The sequence below is a fragment of the Protopterus annectens genome, chromosome 3.part1 (genome assembly GCF_019279795.1).
Source record: "Protopterus annectens isolate FY-2018-M chromosome 3.part1, PAN1.0, whole genome shotgun sequence".
Taxonomy (NCBI): domain Eukaryota; kingdom Metazoa; phylum Chordata; order Ceratodontiformes; family Protopteridae; genus Protopterus; species Protopterus annectens.
The window spans coordinates 424,339,962-424,361,280 of record NC_056732.1 but is presented as its reverse complement, the minus strand read 5'-3'; positions in this window follow the sequence as shown (position 1 = coordinate 424,361,280).

Here is a 21,319-nt window from a genome sequence, read left to right as displayed (position 1 = left end):
CTTCTAGAAACCCATTTCAGACTGGAATTTAAAAATATCCTATGCTGTTTACACACATAGTTATGTTTACATAGGGCATTATTCTGACCCTTAACCATACTAGAGTATAATTGTTCCTTAACAAAACAAGTGTCATGCTTACCAGGAGCAGGACCATTACCTTGGGCAATACCCAATGGCCCCGATGGACCTGGGAAGAGTTGAGGGTGGAATAATGTCAGTACCACTGCATGTTACAGCACAACAAGGTAATACATCCATATATCTCACATTTACAGTAGCTACTATGTTACTTGTAGTATTGGTCACAATCTGAGTATAAGTGCATACCTGAGGTTAAACCCCACAAATAACAAAGACCTGACACCCACATAAAAGTATTTACAGCCTGACACACTGACTGCTGCAGTATTACAATGATGATCACAGTAAGCTTACCTGCACACTCCTCAGCTGTGGAAATTGTGGCATCCACCTCGACGATGTATAGTGTGATGGATGCCTGGGAGCTGTTGTATGTGCCTAGGTATACCAGGAATTCCTCAGTGGCTGAGAGTGGTTGTTCCATTGCAGGCCCTCCACCGCTAACAGAATGATCCCTGGCTACATCTGCTGCCTTTGTCATGCAGCATCCATCATGTCAGTTCCTCAGTGTCAAACCTGCTTATATGTCCTGCCCTGTTGGCTCATGCCATTCACATCACGGACAAGGTTTGCCCACAATGTAGCCCTCTATTCCCTGCTTTGTTTCCCCCTGGATAGTAGGATGTGATGATGTTGCCTTAGTGCTTGCAGTATAATTTCATTCTCTGCATCCAAGAAGGGTACATGGCATCTACGGTACATAATTCCTGAAAGACAACAAAAGGGGAACACATTACAGAATCATATATGTGGACATACACTATGTACAGATACAGCAAGGCCAAAATGGCTGCTACTAACCACTTCTTGCTCACACATGTCATACTCAACATTGTGCAAACAAACAAAGTATATGGATACAACTGAGATAGCAGCAATAATCAGGTATTCCCGTGTCTGCCATGACAGCAACTGCTGTATTATCATACACCCAACACTCAGGTCTACTGTGGTATGTCCCCTGTGGGGGGCCTCTCAAAAATATGTCATACAAACAATGCTACATGGATTGCAGTGTACTATTACAACCACTATAAAGGGACAGTCCAACAAGACCAGTGTGCCACAATGACAAAAGACTATGCACCCTTGATGTTTTGTATGTCCTGTTCAGGTGTGAGACAGCAAGATGTCACTGACGTGTCATTATCACAGGTCTAAGACAGGTTAATGCTGTAATCACTATTCCCTGAAAGTCTATTCACCCATCTGTAACCTGTTGTATACAAAAACATTTACATACCTGATGGAGTGCAGTACTCCTCTCTTGCTATGTGGTGATAGTATAGTTGTCATAATGACGTGCTCTGTGTGAGGAAGGTCTCATACAGGCCAGCTGTTTGCCTTTTAGACATGCTTCCCACCAGCAGGTGATTACCTCTAAACCAATCTGTGGTTCTGAAGTGCTAATTACAGCCGACACAGCTGATTTGCACTGTCATCAGCCAGTGACATGCAACCACTGTAGAATATATAAGGCCTTCAGGTAAACTAGGGCCCCTTTCTGATATGTTGTGCTGGACATTACTGGGGTGAGGAGACAAAATCATTGCAGAGGGTAGGTCTGCAGCAGACACCTTTACATACAGATGGATGTGCTACAGGCTGCAGCTACTGCTGCAGGTAATAGACATAGGCAGAGAGTGTGAAGACTTTGGAGGACAACAAGCTGTAGGAGTAACTGTGTAAGCCATGTCAGCCTTGTTGTAGAGCCAGACCCAGAGTGAGAGTACTCTCTACACTCCAATGAAGGCATGTGTGGTATACTCTGATATTAGTGGCTCTCATTCACAGTACCTGAGTTGGCATTCTCTGTGAAACCATATTACTGCATGATGTGACAGTTTATGCACATATACATTTGCTATAGGGATACGTGAAGTGTGTTCCTACCTGCAGGCCTGTGACTTCCATCAGTTAAAAGCAGTACATTCATTTGACATGCATTGTGTGGATAAAGAGTGGATGACTTTATCATTAATTGCTGGCTTCACAATACTGAAAATTCAGTGCTACACACACCACTGGATTTGAACCCAGGACTGTATGCAGCAAAGAATTACTGTGCATGAGGCATTTAACAGACTGAGTTACTGAGTCATGCTGACATAGGTGTATTTGCAAGATGTATGTGCACAACTACAGGCTATGATGATCATGTTCTACATCAATCAGTATGTGCAAGGCTTTATATGGATGTAGTTCTGCAAAAGTGTCCTAGTTGCACATGTATTTTACCATTAGTGCCTTAGTAGGTGTCTTTCTACATGTTGCTGATAAAAGGGCACATGTACCTGCTATCAGAGGCCTTACATACATCCATTATTGTGTCTTTGGCTTTGTAGTGGTGTACTATTGCACAAGAGTCTCAGGAACACATTCTTGTTTTCCATTACTTTTTATTAAAGTCTGTGCAGATTGCCACAGCACAGCGTGCAGCTACACTGAAACACTCTTAATGACTGTAACTGAATATTACTAGGTTTTTTAAAGCACCTTCTTTTCAACAAGAGTTGTGTGGCATGGCAGGCGAATGCACCCACCTGTAGAAGCGATGGTCTCAGGTTCAATGCCTGAGACAGGTGTTTACTTTGTAAATGTGTATTAGAATTTTAAGTACACATATAATCAATATAGCTCTATTTAGCTGACCTTAGTGAAGCTGCATGATGTAGCACACTGCACAGCATCGCACTAGAAAATATAAAGACAAGAAAAATGGAGAGATAGGAAAGTGGGGAAATGGGGTGCATGCAGGGGAAAAGCATAGTGGAAGGTAGGTAGGGATGTGCAGGAGGGTATAGGAAAGAACCATAGCTATCCATTTCTTCATCAGCAACAAATGTGTGCTTTGACATAATATGTACATGGATTTGGACTCTCACCCACAGAAAGAGGGGTAAGGACAACATAATTGTGTTGTCTAGCCAACTGGACCAAATTACATGTGTCCAGTGGACAAGTAGGTGAAATGGAGAACTATGTATGGGGCAATATTTTTTTTTTTTTGGGACAGGTGCCCTTTTTTTAAGGTGTGAGTGTAATATTGGGGAAGGGAGATAGGTATGTGTGTGGGGGGGTAAGTTGGGTAGGTGAGGATACGTTCACAGACAGACAAGGCAGACAAGATAGCAGATGGGGTGGTGTGTGACACATGAGGGGAGAAAACACCTTGGATAGGGAGGGTGTTGTGGAATCCAAGACCCATGTGCATTCAGATGGTAGCAGCATGACTCATATCCCCATCCATGGGACTGTCTGTTCTGCTCCTTCACTGTCCTCAGGGTGGCAGTGCTGGTGGCTGTGCACTAGGGCAAGACTCTCCCACCAGGTCAGCAAGCATGCCATCAATCTGGCACAGGCAGCAGTCAAACCCATGGTCGACTATCCTGCACACCAAGACCAGCAGCTCATCCCCAGCAGCTCATCCCGGGTGACAACATCCCTCCACCACTGCTCCCAGAGAGGTCTGGACCCCATCCTGTGGGGTGGTACTCCCCAACACAACAGGTGGTGCAGAGACAGCAGAGGGGGCACCACTGGTCTGGGTTCCAGACATGCTGGGACCCAGTGCCATGGTCGGTTGAGGCAAGGTAGGGGGATCAGTCAGAACCGACCTACCTTGAGCTGCTCTGGTGATAGCAATAGGTTAAGGTAAGTAATAACTAAACCATTGTTAGTATTAACAGAATGGAACATCATTTTAATTCATACAAATACATATTAATATATAGTATGCGTAACACAACAGTAAATAACATAACAGTCAGTATGGCAACAGCATGCCAGTAAGAAGTAAGCCATAAGGGCAACGAAATAGTTAGCTAACAAAGTATGTTCATAGTGAATCATAATAACACATAACAATATTACATCACATTTTGCAAAAATATAGTTAGTTTAACAACATATGTTAATATTAAATCATAATAATAAATAACAATAATAAATGAATGAAGATAAGGGGTGGGGAGAGAGAGAAAAAAAATCCATTAGTGGCATTGCAGATTATTTCCCTGAAAATACTAATAATAAATACTCTACAGGTGTGTTGTTTCAGTTTTGGTATAGTGATTACAATTCTCCTATAGCTGATATTGCATGTACATACCTCTCAAGCTGTTTGCATGGGTCAGTATGGGCCAAGCAATTACAAATGCAGGTACACAACTACAGAGAACAGTTTCACATAATTTGGACTTATATAACTATATAACTACCAAGATGTTCTGTAAGCAGATTTAGTAATACATTGCATTCCAGGTGGTCTTTCTCTGGTAATCCTATGGTAGACGGATTAGGCAGTTTTAATTACATCATGAGAAATCATGATACTTGAGAGGCATGTTTGTGTATGGTACGTAAACTAGACAGCCACCTTGGCTTAGTTGGGAGGCATGGGGATAGAACCCAATAGCTGAGACTGTGGGGGGACATCTGCAAATAATGTAATAATTGACTGCAGCAACTTAGCACAGACATGAAAGCAATGCAGCCATACTGCAAATAACCAGATTTATTTATGAATCAACAATGCTGGTGAACACTTTCTTGCTATTGATTTTAAAATTCTGTGAAATCTAAACACAATATCTGCTCATATGGGTTACCTCACCCATATACCATTTGTTCCTGGGGATAGATAAAATGTGAGCATTATGTGACTGATACTGAAAATTTAGTGCTAGACACCACTGGATTTGAACACAGGACTGTGTGTGGAAAAATGTGCTGTGTATAAGGCTTTCAACAGACTAAACTACTGAGTCACTGCTGACTAATGAGTGACTGATACTGGCCTAGAGATAACCTGGAAGCATACTGTGAGCTGAGCAATACAAGTTATAGGACATTCTTCTTTCATTCTTGAACTATTACAGTGTTATAATTGACTGCAGTGACTGTACAACACACATGCATGGAATACAATCATGCTGCATATATTAATACAGCTTTATTTTAGAATCAGCAATGTTATTGAACTCTTTTTATTGGTATTGCTTTGCAATATCTGTGAAGTCCACACACAATATCTGCCCATGGAGTGGGCTTCCTCACCCATATACCTTTATTACCTGAAGTAGGAGGAACAGAGAGCATTATGTGACTGATACTGGCATGGAGACAGCCTTGGACAGTACTATGAGTTAAGCAGTACAGTTTGCGAGCCATTCATTTTGCATTCTACAGCTATTACAGTGCTACACTTGACTGCAGCAACCTTACTATAAATAATCAATGCACACAGGTCTACTGTAATGGTTATGACAACACAATCCTGTTATACATCATTTTGCTTACTGTTAATGGCACTGTTTATTGTTTATTGCACTAAAGTTGTTATTGTTCATTTATTGCACTACAGTTCTACTTGCCCATTTATTACATTTATATGTGCCCATTTATTGCTCTACATTTTTTCTTGTGTATACTTTACTGCAGTAAATGCTTTACTCTTTCTTGCTTACTGCACTACAGTTAGCATAATACATCCGTACTTACCATACTCACGGCGCAAACTGGCCAGGGGCCTGTCTTGGGTCTTGAAATTGTGAGCCCTCTCAGCTGCAGCTATTGGGAAAGAAGCACACCATTATGCATATCAGTTTTGCAGACATTCAGCTTGCATTTTGGTAAAACAGAGGAAAACATACTTACATATTTGTGTGGCATTCCCAGCTCTAGCTTCTTGGACCCAGGTGTCCAAGTTTCCCCTCTTTCTCCTCTTCAGGTCATCATAATTGTGATGACACTGATCACCTATGTGGGGGATACCAGGAATACTGGTGAGTTCCCTGGTCAACTGATTCCAGGTCTCCGCCTTACACTCCAAGCCCTGGAAACCACCCTGCAGCAGCCTAGGTTCATATTTCTTTACTAGGAGCCCAACCAAGACCCTGGACCCCTGAATACCCCACTTCTGCACCTGAAAGCATGCACCTTCACCAGCACTGCCTACCATATCAACAGTTGATTGAACTCCAATGAATGGTGCAGAATTCCTGCCTATTGCCCTTAATATAGGCTGTTTTCCTGCCCTTACATGTCGCTGAGCAACATTCAAAACTGCCACATCACTTAGCAGCACACAGACCAGCTAAACAAAGCTGAGCAGCACAAAAACTTGCACAACCATGGTTTTAGCAAAGCTTAGCAGTGCACAAACATTGGTAGCCATTAACATGTTTATGCAGTGCTTAGCATGGTTGAGCAAAGCTTACAAGAGCACAGCAGTGTCATATTTCACAATTTTGTTATTAAATTAAACAAAAATTGCACATTAAATTACAAACATGTTCTGTCTGTTATGGACTTGAACCCAGGACCTAATACACATAAGACCATAACTCTACTTATTTAGCTTCTTGGATATTATGAAAGCTAATATACCCTCACATATACTACTAGATTACCTGTTAGCATTGCTGAGCACTGTGCCATGCCATGCAAGCATGCATAAACAAACCTATAAATAAATAATTAATTACATCCGTTTTCTAATTTTAGATGGCTGGCAGGTGTCAGCTATGTATGTATAAGCAGTGCTCGGCTCTGTGGCTCTCGATGCTGATCCACGCATAAAGCAATTACAAAGAAAAATTACAATGGAAAAATAAAATAATTAATTATGATAACTGATTACATCTGGTTTCTGTTTTTACATGGTAGCAGATGTCAGATGTCTATAGGTAAGCGCGGCTTGGCATTGCTGCTCTCCATGCTGCACTGCGCAAACATGCAGAAAAATAATTAAAAAAAAAAACTAATAAAACCATATAACTTATATATTACACATTTAACACAATTCACAGTATTTCAACAGTGGCGGGGTGCATTACAGGGAGCCCCACCCTGTACATAACATCTGAACAGGCATCCACAACTACGGGTAGCCTCTACACATCTACTTACACTAATTCAATATCCCTGTTCCTATGCTCTCCCTCGGCATCACAACATCAGTAATATGCATGGCATGCTGCTGAGGGAGAACTGTGGCCAGGTACATGGATACATTCTGTGTAGGTTCTAACGGTGCCTAAACAGAATTTATTAAATCCTGGGGTGTCTTATTCATAGTGTCACCTCCTCTCAAGTCAAAACTTAACAACTGCAAAACTAAAAATGTAAAAGCAATGTTTAGCACCTAAGGATTTAACATGTTTCACTACTGCACTAGATGATTTATTCTTCTTGACGTCATTTAAATGTGCCAAAATATGTTTCTTAAAGTAGTTTTGCCAACATAAAAACATGAACACACAGTACATACAACCAAATAAACCAAATCAGTACTTTTGCAATCAGCATAAAAATTAAAGGTATAAGATTTTCTATTGTCAGGATGTACAAAAACTGGTGCAGAAAAAATACAGCTATAAGCACTATAACCATTACATGAAAAAATGCTTCTTTGTTTCAAAACTCTGTGGTATCAGCTATTAGTGACACAGTTGTCATTTAAGAGACTGATGTCTTAATGATACTGCCCCTTTAAAACCAGATCTTAAATTATGCAATTTCTTCAGTTGATGATGGTTCTAATTGCTTGGGCTTCTTATATATGAGTATGTTCAATTGTGTATGTGCTTTTTATATGGTCTGGAGGAGCCTTTTATGGCATGAAAGCACTTACTTTTTTCATAATGTATTAATATATATTTTCATTATTTCTTTGGTTGGGTTGGATGGTCCTTCTGTGATATATTTTCTGATAAGCACTTTGTTAGAACACCCTTTGTTCACTGTGGTTATTCTTTGGTTTGCAGACAAATTTTTTGACTCAAGAATGTTTCTGCTTCCATATAAAGAAAAAAGCCTCTTGGAGACCAGTCCTAGATCTTTCCTTTCTCAATCAGTTTGTGAAAGTACCAACATTGAAAATGCTATCTCTTCACAACCTGTTACCAATTATTCCCCCTTTCATTTTTTTTTGGAATTCTAGATTTAAAGGATTCTTATCATCACATTCCTATATCCTCAGATTTCAAACATTTTTAAGATTTTCTGTGTCTGGGTTACGCTTTCAGTTCTCTGCATTTCCCTCTGGGTTTGGGTTCTTCACTGCTCCAAGGGTGTTCGCGAAATATCTAACTCCAGTGATAGCCTATTGCACACCACAAGATATTCATATTTTTTCCTTATTTATATTATTTGTTTATCTTTGCAGAATCTTTTTCAAAGTGTCAGATGTTAAGAAAACATCTTCACAGATTAGGTTTCCAGGAGAACATTCTTAAGTCTTGTTAACTCGAATTATATTCTTGGGGTGTCTCCTAGATATTTTAGTTCAAAGAACTTGTCTTTCACTGGAAAAATAGATCTACACCTAGATCTGTTCCTGAGTTTTCCCACTCAGTCTTGTACTAAAGCGAAGAAATTTCTCAGGGTAATAGGATTCATGGCATCAATATTTCTCATGATTCCTCTGGTCAGACTTAACATGACAAAGATTCAACAACCATTATCAAAACAGACATTTTCCAAATCATTGTCCCATGCTATTTCCTTTTGTTATTCCCACCATAACAAGTAAATTCCAGACAGGGCCACATATATGGTCCCAACACCAACACCTGTAACATTTCAAATTCCATTTCTGGAATTAGGAAAAAAAGAATGGTTTGATGGACAGACAAATTTAATCTGAATTCACATCCCCCATTCTCTACTCCATTTAAAGTACAGTTATAACAACAGATGCTTCAGACTTTGTTAGGGAATTATGTCTTTGGGGATCAAAGAGTAGGGTCTTTGGGAAAAAAAGACAAACCAAAACATATAAAATAAAAAAGAAATGTTGGCAGATAGAAATTCACTCAACTTTATCAATCATCGGTGGTCGCCAGAGCCTCTACAGATGATCATAGACACCACCAAAGTTATGTGGTACATAAATGGAGGGGGGGGGGCAGATCTTTCTCCCTGAGCAAATTAGCTATGGTAACCTGGGATATAGTAATCCAGCACAATCTCACTCTACAGGTGTCTTACATTCCATCAGAGCAAACCACTGCAGTAAACAAGCTTGGCAGGATCAGGACAGAGAATGGATGGAAACTGAATCAGGGAGTCTTTCAGAATTTGATCCCACTGTAAGGAACACTGCAGGAATAGCTATTCATCTCAATTCATAATAAACAATTGGCAAAATTCTTCTCCAGCGCTCCTTGCAAGTAGGGCTGGGAAAAAAGATGCATTCTCATGTCTTTAGATGGGAATGTTCCTCTATGCATTTTCACTAATATCCAAGGTCATTCTGAAGATTCAGAAGGACACTCCAAAGATCATTGTGGTAGTTCTCTTCTGACCCAGGAAACAGTTATTTTCCCTTCTTTTGAAAATGGTTAAGGGCAATTACCACAAGCTTCATCACAGACTGGACCTACTCACACAAGACAGGGGCTGATTAATACACTCCATCTTAAAATAATTTCAACTAACTGCCTGAATGATATAGTGTTAATAGCTTTTAGGCACATTCTGAGGACATATAACAGGTATTAAAGGAGGCAAAGGAATCTGATACCGAAAATCAAATATTGACAAGTGGGAAGGGTTTTCTAGTTGGTGCCATACTAAGAACTAAGGCCATTTCAGTTCTAGTGCTTCTTTCATTCTACTATATTTGTGTGGGTTATTATCTGTCTTACTCTTCTGTTGGGGTTCATCTGCTGGCCAATTCATTATGTTTGTCTATGGATCCCCCTCTTTCAATGTATTTCCACATCAAGATGTTTTTGAACATGGTTGTGCATACCTGTCCAGCTAGATAACAGTTGACTGTTTTGGGATCTAAATTTTGTTTTGGAAGAAGTCACTCTTGCTGCATTTGAACCAGCTTATCCATCTGACATGAGATTCTTAACATGGAAAAACAATGTTGCTGATTGCTTTGACTTCTGCAAATAAAATGTCTGAATTACAAGCTCCTAAGGTGGAGCAGCCTTATCTGATTTTCTGCAAAGATAAGGTTTCTTTGAGAACAAATACTTCATTAAGGTGGTATCCAAGTTTACTTTGAGCCAAGCTATCTATCTTTCCAGAACCTAAACATGACGGACAAAACATTCATCATGCTCTCGTTATCCATGGGACAACTAGTGCCAAAGCAGACATTTTCCAAATCATTGTCCCATGATATTTCCTTTTGTTATTCTCACCATAACAAGTAAATTCCAGATAGGGCCAAGGCACATTCTTCAACAGCCTTGGCTTCTTCATTGACTTTTTGGAAAGGGGTGGAGTCTATAAGTATTTTAGGGGCAGCAAATAGGTCCTCTTTACATACTTTTACAAAGCACTACAAACTTAACTCCTTTTTCAGGTCTAGAATATTCTTTGCTAGGACAATTATCAAGGGCTCCTGGACCCTTATCATTTGTCCTGCTAAATTTTGTAAGATATGGTGTTCTATACATACAGCTATGCAGTAGTGTTCCAATGACAAACATAGCACAGTTTTGTAAGGGCACTTACCATAACAGTATATCATTCAAATAGAACACGGCATATGTAGTTTCTATTTCTCTGCATCCTCCTTTTTTTGTATGATTTTTGTTGACATGGTGAGAACACTCATTTTTTTACGTAGCACTGACATCTTATAGGGGTCTAGCCTTAATCTTTCAGTTGGCATAAAAGCCCTGAAGAACTTGACACCCAGACCACTGATTTTCTCCCAGCCTTGCTCAAGCTGTTAACAGTATGGGTGCTTGGAAGGTGCCCTTACACTTTGGAAGCTGGCTGGATGTTATAACTTTGGCAGAATATAATCCATATAACTAAGGCTACTGCAGCAGTGATCTATTCAAATATCTACTGTTATGGTGAGTTTACTTACAGAACTGTACTTTTGTCATCCTTTCCAGTGAATGAACATATGTAAGTTAAGCTGGCCTATTATGCCCAGGACCGTCTTTATTTGCATGTTTCTGAGTAATTCTTGAATTTAAGTCCTAAAACTTTGATTTAACTGATATTATATACAGGACAATACGGTGTAATAAATGTAACCTTTAGGCTATAATCCTTAAATACTTTGAAGACTTATCACTTCCCTGACATAGGTGAATATGCACTTTATTTATGTGTTTGCCTTTTTAATAATTATTCCATATTCGATCTCACTGGTGCTATTGTATGTGTACTAACTTCTTACATCTGTTACTGGAAATACTGTCATTATCTTCTTTAGTAAAACAAAAAAACGTGTCACCAATCACTATCTATTACAAAATTGCATATATGGCCATACCATATCACTTGTAGACTTTTGTCAGATTTTGTCATTTATGATATTTCATTAATTTCTACTTCAAATCACTACCAGCTTCCTGCAGATGAAGTAACACAACAGATCAGTTTCCCTCAGTGTTTTATTACTTTCTGAATGTTAAATTCCCTTACTGATGCTAACTTGCTTTGCATGTTCATATCCAGTATAGCAGATGCAGTATAACCTTTTCTGACCAGCTCACCCCATTTCGATGAGTCAAGCACTCTCATGCACTTCCTTCACCACGAGTTAGTTCTGTTATTTATGCAGCAAACTACTTACATCTGAGCTAGATAAACTTTACAGTAAAACTGACTCTTGTCACCACCCAGTATGCTTACTGACCATCTGGCATTGACACTACTGAGAAAAAGGGGTATAAAAGCTAGTTACAAATGTAAACAAAAAAATACAAAAAAACTCTTGTTGCATATTCCTCCATATCAGCTACCTTTCCCCCTCTAAATATTTATGGTCTCAGGTAAAACTTAGACTTATTGTGGATTTGTACCTTCTTACTATGATAATAGTGATAAATAATAGTAGCTCTGACAATTTACCCGATGGTTAGCCTGTTACAGAGAATAAGAAAAAAACTGATATGTGGTATCTATTTTCAAAGTGCTCCAGTTTCACTGACTTATTAACATCACCCATAAACAGAGTCTTTCCCTTCAATGCTGTCCTAACAATACAATCTCTAATCTTCCTGGAGAACACGTCTTTTCAGGAGAACAGGTCTGTATTCAACCCTTCTGAGGATGACGTTGCTTTTTGAAGTCTACTGTTTGACTCGCAGTGTCTCCTCTGTGTGCCCACCAGCAGTTAAGATTGTTTAGAACCAGTAGCATGATTGGCTTTGTCACAGTGTGATAAATTACATGCATTGTATGATATACTAACTGGCTCAGAGCCCTGTTATATTTTTCATTGATTAACAGAAAGAAAATACAATGGAACCATGTAGTTTAAGTTGTCTGTGATCCTGCAGTTTAATCATGGATACTAGAGTCTTATATTCTTCCATAGAGTAGATGATATCAACAGACACGTTGTAAGCAGATGATGTCACAGAATTCATTTCATCAGATTCAAAACAACTTCTCGATTCTAGAATTGTTTATAGTTTGATGAATTTGTTCCTGGAACCAGGCTGGGCATATCAAATTTGTATAAAGAGCAGCAGCCTGCACTTTGAAGCTTGTGGCACACTTTACAAATGTTTTCCTGCTCCATATGAAGGAGTCACTAGTCAAGGGTTTGAAGGTAGAATTATAGATGAGGGAATTGTGAATGTTGGTGAACTTTTGGGCAAGCAAAGCTTTTATGTTTTGCTTTGCTTATCTCTCCCCAAGACGTACATTCTTGAAAGTGAAAAGTAGGAAGAGACTAGAAAATTGAGGGTGCATGAGAGTTTATGCAGAGACTTTGTTAGCTACTAAGTATAATGTTTGAGAATAAATATGCCACTGTTTTCGGAAAATTGAGCAAATATGTGAGCTGTACTAAGTTCTTGTAAAGTCTTTGACAGTTAACATAAAATATTTGATTTAATCCTCAATATGGATGTTTTCCCAGTGGGATGGAAAGCTGTTTTAACACTTGAGCTTTGTTTACTTAATGATAAAAAATACACAGATCTTAAAAGTGACATTTGTAACTGCATTTTGCTAGGAAATACAGCAATATACTTAAAATATGAGTATAAGTGTATTGCAGACGTGAGCAAGGAACTGTTATTTTACTGTCCTTTTCATGATCTGTGACTATACTTGGAAATGAAAATAGATGAGCATACCTTGAAAACTGCATCTCTGGTTTCTGTATGAAAGAACTATCATAGCCATATAACAGGTATTTGCAAGTGTTTCAGTCTACAAGGCCATTAAGGAGCCTAACCCAATTTTCCCATTTTCCACAAATCACTTTCTAGTTAAGTGACTAATTTAGTATTATACAGTATACAATTGGAATAAAACCTTAAACTTCCAGAAGCTCTCATTAACAGATTATAGTTGTGTCCCTCTATGCTAACTGCCAGAAAAAAGGCTCATATCTCACTAAACAAGTTAATCAATAGTTGAGAAGTGTAACAAGTGTTGCAGTGGACCTGTGGAATATATATATAGATCTGTCAGTCTGCTTCCTGAAATTTTTGTCTTTTCCAGTAATATGTCCTGAAAATTCAGTCAGATTAATTAAGGGCTTAATGATTCCTTTAATCATCAATAATTAAGTAAAGTTAAACAGTAAAAAGATGCTTCCTTTATTGTAGTCTATTTGTTCAAAAAGATAATTTTCTGTTTAACATTTGTAGTTTCATATTTCTCTTTATATTTAACAGTTAATGATATTGCCTGCCCCATTATTTCCTGTGTAAAGTATTTTATGTTTTCACCTTTAAAAACCTTGAGGCTGTTCATCTAATTATTTATTGTTTGAGAAGAGGAACATTTTGATTTATAGCAACAAGCTGCTGGCATCTAATTATAATAGGTCAGACTGCTCTACCACATGCTACATTTTTTATATAATTATCTGCCTTGTAAACAGGACTCCAACAGTAACTGAGGGGACACCACCATGGAAACTGGGGTCACTGGAGGTTTACTATCTTGATCCAGGACAAAATGCTATAGTTCTTGAAAATGTTAGAAGCCTTCGCTGGAAGAGAATGTGTGTAGATGTGCATGTGTGTGAGAGTCTGAATGAGTGAGTATATGCGTGCAAATTAAACTGTTTACATAAAGTAAGCACTAAGGCTTACAGGTAGAGGTGAAAAAGGGGTCTAGCAAGCTAAGCCAAAGTCTGATCAGCGGGAGTGTTTAATATGAAGCCTCTTCTTGGATGTAGATGTTCCAAGCTCACACCCAACACAAAAAGGCATGTTTGTTGTATGCTGTTATGGTCAAGCTGTACATAGGTAGTTGTTTAGTGACACATATTGGAGTACCTTCTTTACTTTTTAGTTTGTTTACTACCAGTGATTTGCTCTGAGAGACTTTAACATGCCAGCCATAAGATTTTTAGACTAATGGTAAATATATTGGTGGACTGTGAAGTGGAGTGGACCAAATTCCCATAGTCAGTACTCACTGTGCATTTTCCATAGGGGGTAGCAGTGGTAGGATTTAGATCTCCCAGCTAGTCTTCTCGTTTTTTTCACAGTAACTATGGTTTATTATCCTTTTCATTAATTGGATATATGTAAGATAAACTGAAATAGTGTGCCTGAAGCTGTCTTTCTCTTGAGTGTTTCTAAGTGATCCTTAATTCAGTCACAAATGGTAGACTTACAGGCAACCTGTGGTCTGTAATCCTTAAGCAATTTTAAGACTTATCAGTTCCTTAACCTAGCTGAAATTACATTGTTTTTTTCTTGACTTTTAATTAATTATTAAATCTTTCATCTCACTGGTGCCATTGAATCTATACCTATATCTCTGCTGATGACCTAACTTGTAGTCTGTAATCCCCAAGCAGTTTGAAAACTTATCATTTCTTTGACCTAGGTGAATTTACACTTTTTTTTCTCTTGACTTTTAAATAACTATTAAATCTTTCATCTCACTGGTGCTTCTGAATCACCTCAATCTCATGTCTATGATCTTGAAAATGTTATAAATAGCTATCTAAAAAGAACAAAAAAATCTTTGTATCACAAGTTACTACAGAGTTGCAAGGGAGTACTTCCAAATCAACTGACTATGTGGCCACGCTGTATCACTTGTCAGCTGCTTAATCGGATATTTTACCATTTAGGAAGTTTTATGTATTTCCACTTCAAGTCAGTCCCCATATTCATGCATACAAAGGAACATGACAAACTACATTCTACCAAATTTTTTTTTTAATTTAAGTTTCCTAACCACTGCTAATTTGCTTTGCAGTTTAAAATCCAAGTAGTAGGACTTGGTTTCCATGTCACAAATATCAGTACAGCTTTTTCTCATTAGTATGTCACATTTTCACCAGTGTAGTGCTCTGTTGCAACTCTCTCATCACTGGAGATATCTGTTATTCACACAACAAATTGCTTATGTCTTACATAGAGAAGATACGATTTCAATTAACTCTTGACAATACTCAATGCTTCCATTAATCCCCAAGCAAACACAATGAAGAAAAACACAAATAAAAACTAGTTACAAACACAAAGAATCTCATGCTGTGTAGTCCCTCAGTCAGCTGCTTTTCTTACCTTTTCCTAAATGTTTATGGTCTCAGGTAAAAATCTTCCTTACTATACATTTCTACATTCTTACTGAGATAATAGTGAAGTTTTAGAATCTGTAACCAGCTACCTGTTGGCCAGCCTTTTATACCGTATAAGAAATGGTCATCCTCTTCAATGATTCTGCTCTCAGAGTGCTCCATTTATAATTGTCTTATTAAAGTTATCCATTAACAGTGCCTTCACCTTCAATGTTATCCTAATAATTATTCCCCCAAGAGCTTGTCTTTTTCAAGAGAACAGGTCTGTATACAACACTTGCGTAAAAGATGATGCTCATTCCAATCTCCTGTGTGACTCACAGAGAATTTTCTCTATGTTCGCCTACAGATAAGACTGCCTAGAAAGTACAGTCGTGTAAGTAAACTTACTATAACAGTAGATGTTCTGCTGCAGTAGCCTTAGCTGTATGGGTTATATTCTGCCAAGGATATAATAGCTGTCCAGCTTCCAAAAATTCAGGGAACCTTTCATGTTCCCAAACTATCAGGCAGCTCGAGCTGAGCTGATTAAAATATAAGCTGAGGGCCAGGGCCTTCAGGGCTTTCTTGCCAACAGAGAGATGGAGGTTGAGCCCTAAATGGACAATGTCAGAAAAAAGAAAAAAACTAGTGATCCCAAAAAGGGCAATTCACTCCACAAACACACTGCCAAGAACTGAACTGGATTTAAAAGGGACTAATGAGGGCATTCTGATGAAGTCCCCCAAGTGGGACGAAAGTGCTTAATCTTTTTATTTTTCTGTTATTTTTATGTTGTTTTAAGTAATTAAAGTGTATTTCGTGGACCCTGGACTGGTCTGTGTTCCCTTTTCAGTACAGTTTGGTTCTAAGAACAAAAAATAAATAACCCTACCCTAACATGAACAACATATCAAAGATAAGGGCTGGTGGAGGGAGAAAGCAGCTGCAACAGTGATCATTCAAACATGTACTGTTATGGTAAGTTTATTTACACATCTGTATTGTGTTTGTCATATTGATCACTGCTGCAGTAGGCTTAGCTGTACAGCTAGATTACCATAACTTACTACATTTGAGAGTCGAAGGAGAAGAGTATAGGAGCCCTTGGAGAATGGTTCTTGCAAAGCCTGATCTAGACCAAGAGAAGGATTCAAGCTTATAGTGCTTTGTAAATGTATGTACAGATGACCAAGTTGCTGCTTCTAGAATACTTATAGAATCCAACCCTTTCCAAAAAGCCATATATGAACCTAAGGCTCTGGTAAAGTAAGCCTTGAGCCTGCCTGGAATAGTTTTGTTGTGGTGAACCATTTTGAAACAGTCTGTTTAGATACAGGTTGTTCTTTCTTCTTATCATCACAAGAAATTAACAATTGGTCCAAATATTTGAAAGATTTAGTTCTGCCACGATAGTACTGGAGTTGTCTGTGGACATCCAAGGTACGGAGTATCCTTTCTCCCTCATTTCTGGGTTCAGGAAAGAAAATGGGGAGATGGATAGTTTGACTAAAAGTAAACTTGGATACCACTTTAGAAATAAAATAAGGATTAGTTCTCAAAGAAACTGTCCCTGTGGAAAATGCATAGGATTGACTTACTATAAGAACTTGTAACTCACATAGTCTTCTTACAGAGGTCAGAGCAATTAATGAAATTGTTTTCCATATTAAGAACCTGAAGTCCACCAGGTTATTAGGTTTAAATGGAGCAAGTGTTAGCTTTTCAAACACAAAGTTAAGATTCCAAGGAGGCACCACTGGTTTTCTAGGAGGCCTCTTATACAAACCAGTTTTAAAAACTTTTTTACATGACTGCATTGCAAGAGGAGGATGCATGGGCAGACATGCTCAAATGGCTGATAAATGAACCTTGACAGAAGAGTAAGAAAGCCCATAGGATAGTAACTCACATGACTATTGTACAACCGAAGAACAACTATCCCTGAATGTCTGCTGGTTATGCTGTTGGCAAAACTAGCAAACCTTTTCCATTTGCTAATATATGATTTTCTATTAGCAGGTTTTCTTGTCTCCATTAGTACCTAATTCACATCCTCAGTAAAGAGGTGCCTATAAGGAATTAAGACCCTATCATCAAAGCAGTCAATTGAAGTTGATTGGCATTGGGGTGCATCAAACACCATTGTTCTTGTGTGAGTAGATATAGCCTGTGCAGTTACGGTAATTTCCCCTGGCCCTTTCCAAAAGCAGGGAGAAACACAATTGCCTAGGCCAGGAGGGTGTCACTGCAATGATCTTGGGGGTTCCCTTCTGAATCTTCAAAATTCCTCTGGATATTAGTGGGAAGAGTAGAAAAACATGCAGGAAGATTCCTGTCCGAGGAAAAGAAACAGCATCTGTATTCCAGGCCTTCTTGCATGGAGTACTGGAGGAGAATCTTGTCAGCTGATTGTTCAAAGAGGAGGCAGAGAGGTCTACTTGAGGAACTCCCCAAAGATGAATCAAATCTTAGTAGACTCCCTGATCTGGGTTCAGTTTGTGAGGGTCTACCCTTGTCCTGCTTAACCTGTCTGCCACACAATATTTCTCTGATGGAATGTAGGATGCCTGTACAGTGAAACTGTGCTCTGACGCTATATCACAAGCTAATGTTGTTAGCCTATGAAGAAGGTACAACATAGTTCCTTATTGCTTGTTGATAGTCCATAACACTGTAGCATTGTCTGCAGCAACTTGCAAAGGTCCTGTGGACCAAATATTATTCAGAGAGTTAAGTACCTTGATCAGGAGAATCATCACTTTTATATTTATGCACTTGTGTCTGTCCTTGATGTGCCGCACACCTTGCACTTTTATCTCTCCTGAAATTGCTCCCCAAGCACTGCCTTGGAATGGGAGGACTTGCATTTAGAGATGTCTATTGTCTCCTCCAAGTGATTTCTTCTCTGACAAACCCTAGCACTGGGATTTGAAAAGACAAAGAATGATGGTGCTGAGATCAAAGGGACTTCAGATACCACTGTGTCTTTCTCATGTAGAGTCTTGTCAGGAGTATCATGAGAATCATAAAAGCCATGAGACCCAAAATCCTGAGGTATTCCCTTGCAGTGACCTAAGTCTGAGTAGAAAACCTTAGAAACAGAGCAAGATGTAGATCTATTTTTTCTTGTGGAAGAAAAGCTCTTTGAATTGCGATGCCTATTTGACATTCCAGAAACACAATCCTGTGAGAAGGAGTCAAGAAAGACTTTTGAATGTTTTCTTGGAAAATCAGGTTGTATAAGAGATCTCTCACCCAAAAGAGAGGTTCCTGACTCTATGAAAAAGATTCTAGATAAGTAAGTCATCTAAATATAAAAAAAATGTGAATAGCCTTTAGCCTATAACTGGGGCTAGACACTTTGTGAACACTGTTGCTACAGTGGATAGTCTATAGAGTAAGGCAGAGAATTGGTAATAAGATCTAGACACACAAAACCTTATGAAACAGCTGAAATCTGCTTGAATAGGGATGAGATGATAAGCATCTTTTAAATGCAGTGTTACCAGAAAACATGAATGAGGAAGAGATAGCAGGCTGTGAAGTGACACAATTTTGAATTTGGGCACAATCACAAATAGGTTTATGAAAGAAAGATCCAGAAATAGTCGCCAAGTATTTTCTTTCTTATGACCCAAAACATCCTTGAATAAAAGCACTTTCCCACCTTGGAAGGGGAAATGATTCTATCACTCCCTTGTACAACATGTGATGAAGGACAGGTGGAAATTAGAGTCTGGTCTGAGAGATGAGGAATTAAACCCTGGAAAGGGTGAACTTCATCCTATAGCCATCTGTAACATTGATAAATGATCTTCAGAACCCATTTCTGTAAAACTATCTGTTGCCAAAGACAAAAGTAAGGATTCAGACTTTCAGAAAACAAAAGTGGGGGGCAAAGTTTCTTAAATAGTCATTCCAACATATTAGACTGTCCTTGGTTTTGGGAGTTTCCAGAATTCATTTTGGAACCCCCTTGCCATTTCTTCTTAAACACCTGTTCACCTGAATTTTTGAGGCTATTTATTTTGTTCCTTATCAAAACTGGATGAGGAGTAATGCCACGGTGGTGCGGCGGTAGCGTTGTTACCTCACAGCAAGGGGTTCTCCCATTTGATTCTCTGCTGGGCTTGGGAGTGCCTTCTGTGTGGAGTCTGCATGCCCTCCCCGCGGTTGAGCAGCGTTCGAAAAACATGCGTGCATAAATGGGCGTGCCTTCGTTGAAGGTTGGGCATCGAGTTGGCACCTCAGCGTTTTGTAAAAGTCTACTGGCAATCAGTAGTGCACCGGAGTTCCGCTGTGGCAACCCCTTACTGGGAAAAGCCGAAAGACAAACAACAACATCAAAACTGAATGAGGAGTATGAAAATCTCTTGGAAATGTCTGAAAAGGCAGACTGAAAAATCTTGCAGATTCTGTGTATCAGCTCAAATCTTTCATCACACTTTTATGATCACCTCTGCAGCAGAGGGGCAAAAAACTAAATCTCTATTCAAAGTAGAATTTAAAATCTCATTGTTAACATCATCTAGGAGGTTTTGAGAATAGAGCCATTAAAACCTACTTAAAACAGTATCAATGGCCTTAGCCTTTGAAGAACTATCTACAGAGTCATACACACACTGTATGCAATAAGTAGTGACTTGAATAATACAGTAAATTAAATTATTTAAGCCAGATTTTTCCTCCCAAGGAGAAACTGCGGAAAAAACATCACTCATGCTTTTACAATTAGTCAGGACAAATGTTGACATACGAGCCTGACCATTCAAAATTCTGAAAATCCAAAGTTGCAGAAGCATACACTTTTTCCCATACTTATCAATAATATTCAGATCCTTATCAGAAATAGTAGGATTGGAATTAACTGCTGCTGGATCACTTTTGAGAATAGTGTATAAAAATATAAAATATTTAGGAATTATATACATTCTATCTGTCTTTTTAGGGGCAGCTGACTATCAGGAAAAATTGCAGGTAATAACACGCATCCTCCAAGGCAGAAAAACTAGAAGAATGTCTGCAGGTTCTGAAAATTCATTCTGGAGATTAGAAACCTGTGTTCTCCCACTGAATACACTGGCATATTCTAGAAATAATCTCAGAGAAAGAGACCCCCCCCCCACAGGAAAGGAAATATCCCTCTTTCTTTTACCAAAAATTGCCTTAAAAGAATGACTGAGAGCCGGAATTAAACTCTGAGCTAAACCGAGTAAACTTCTCCTGTCTAAGGAAATTTGAGGAGGAGTAGATTTTTTTTTGATTAACTGCCATGTAGGTGGGAGGATGGCATAATGCTTAAGGAGTTTACCTTTCAGACAGAAGATGCATTGCTTGATTCTTACATTGGATAATTGGCTAGGCTTAAAATGGCCCCACAGAGGCAGTTAGCCTAGTATTAACCTTCAAATTATTGCTAGTCTATGCATGTACATTTATTATATAAATCTTGTGTAACAGCCTTGTACTTGTTCTTTAAAATGAAGCATTTCTCTCCGGGCCTCCATTGAAAATGGGACTTGTGTCCATTCAGACTTTTCCGGTAAACAAAAGCAATAAATAAATAAATAAATAAACGCATATATACATACATGTTTAGTTTTTTGCTTCCTTTTGACTGGGTGTTTGTGGCAGCAGCACCATTTCTGGGGATGAGCAAAACATTCTGACAAAACAGGGAAACTTTCCCTCTACCTTCTC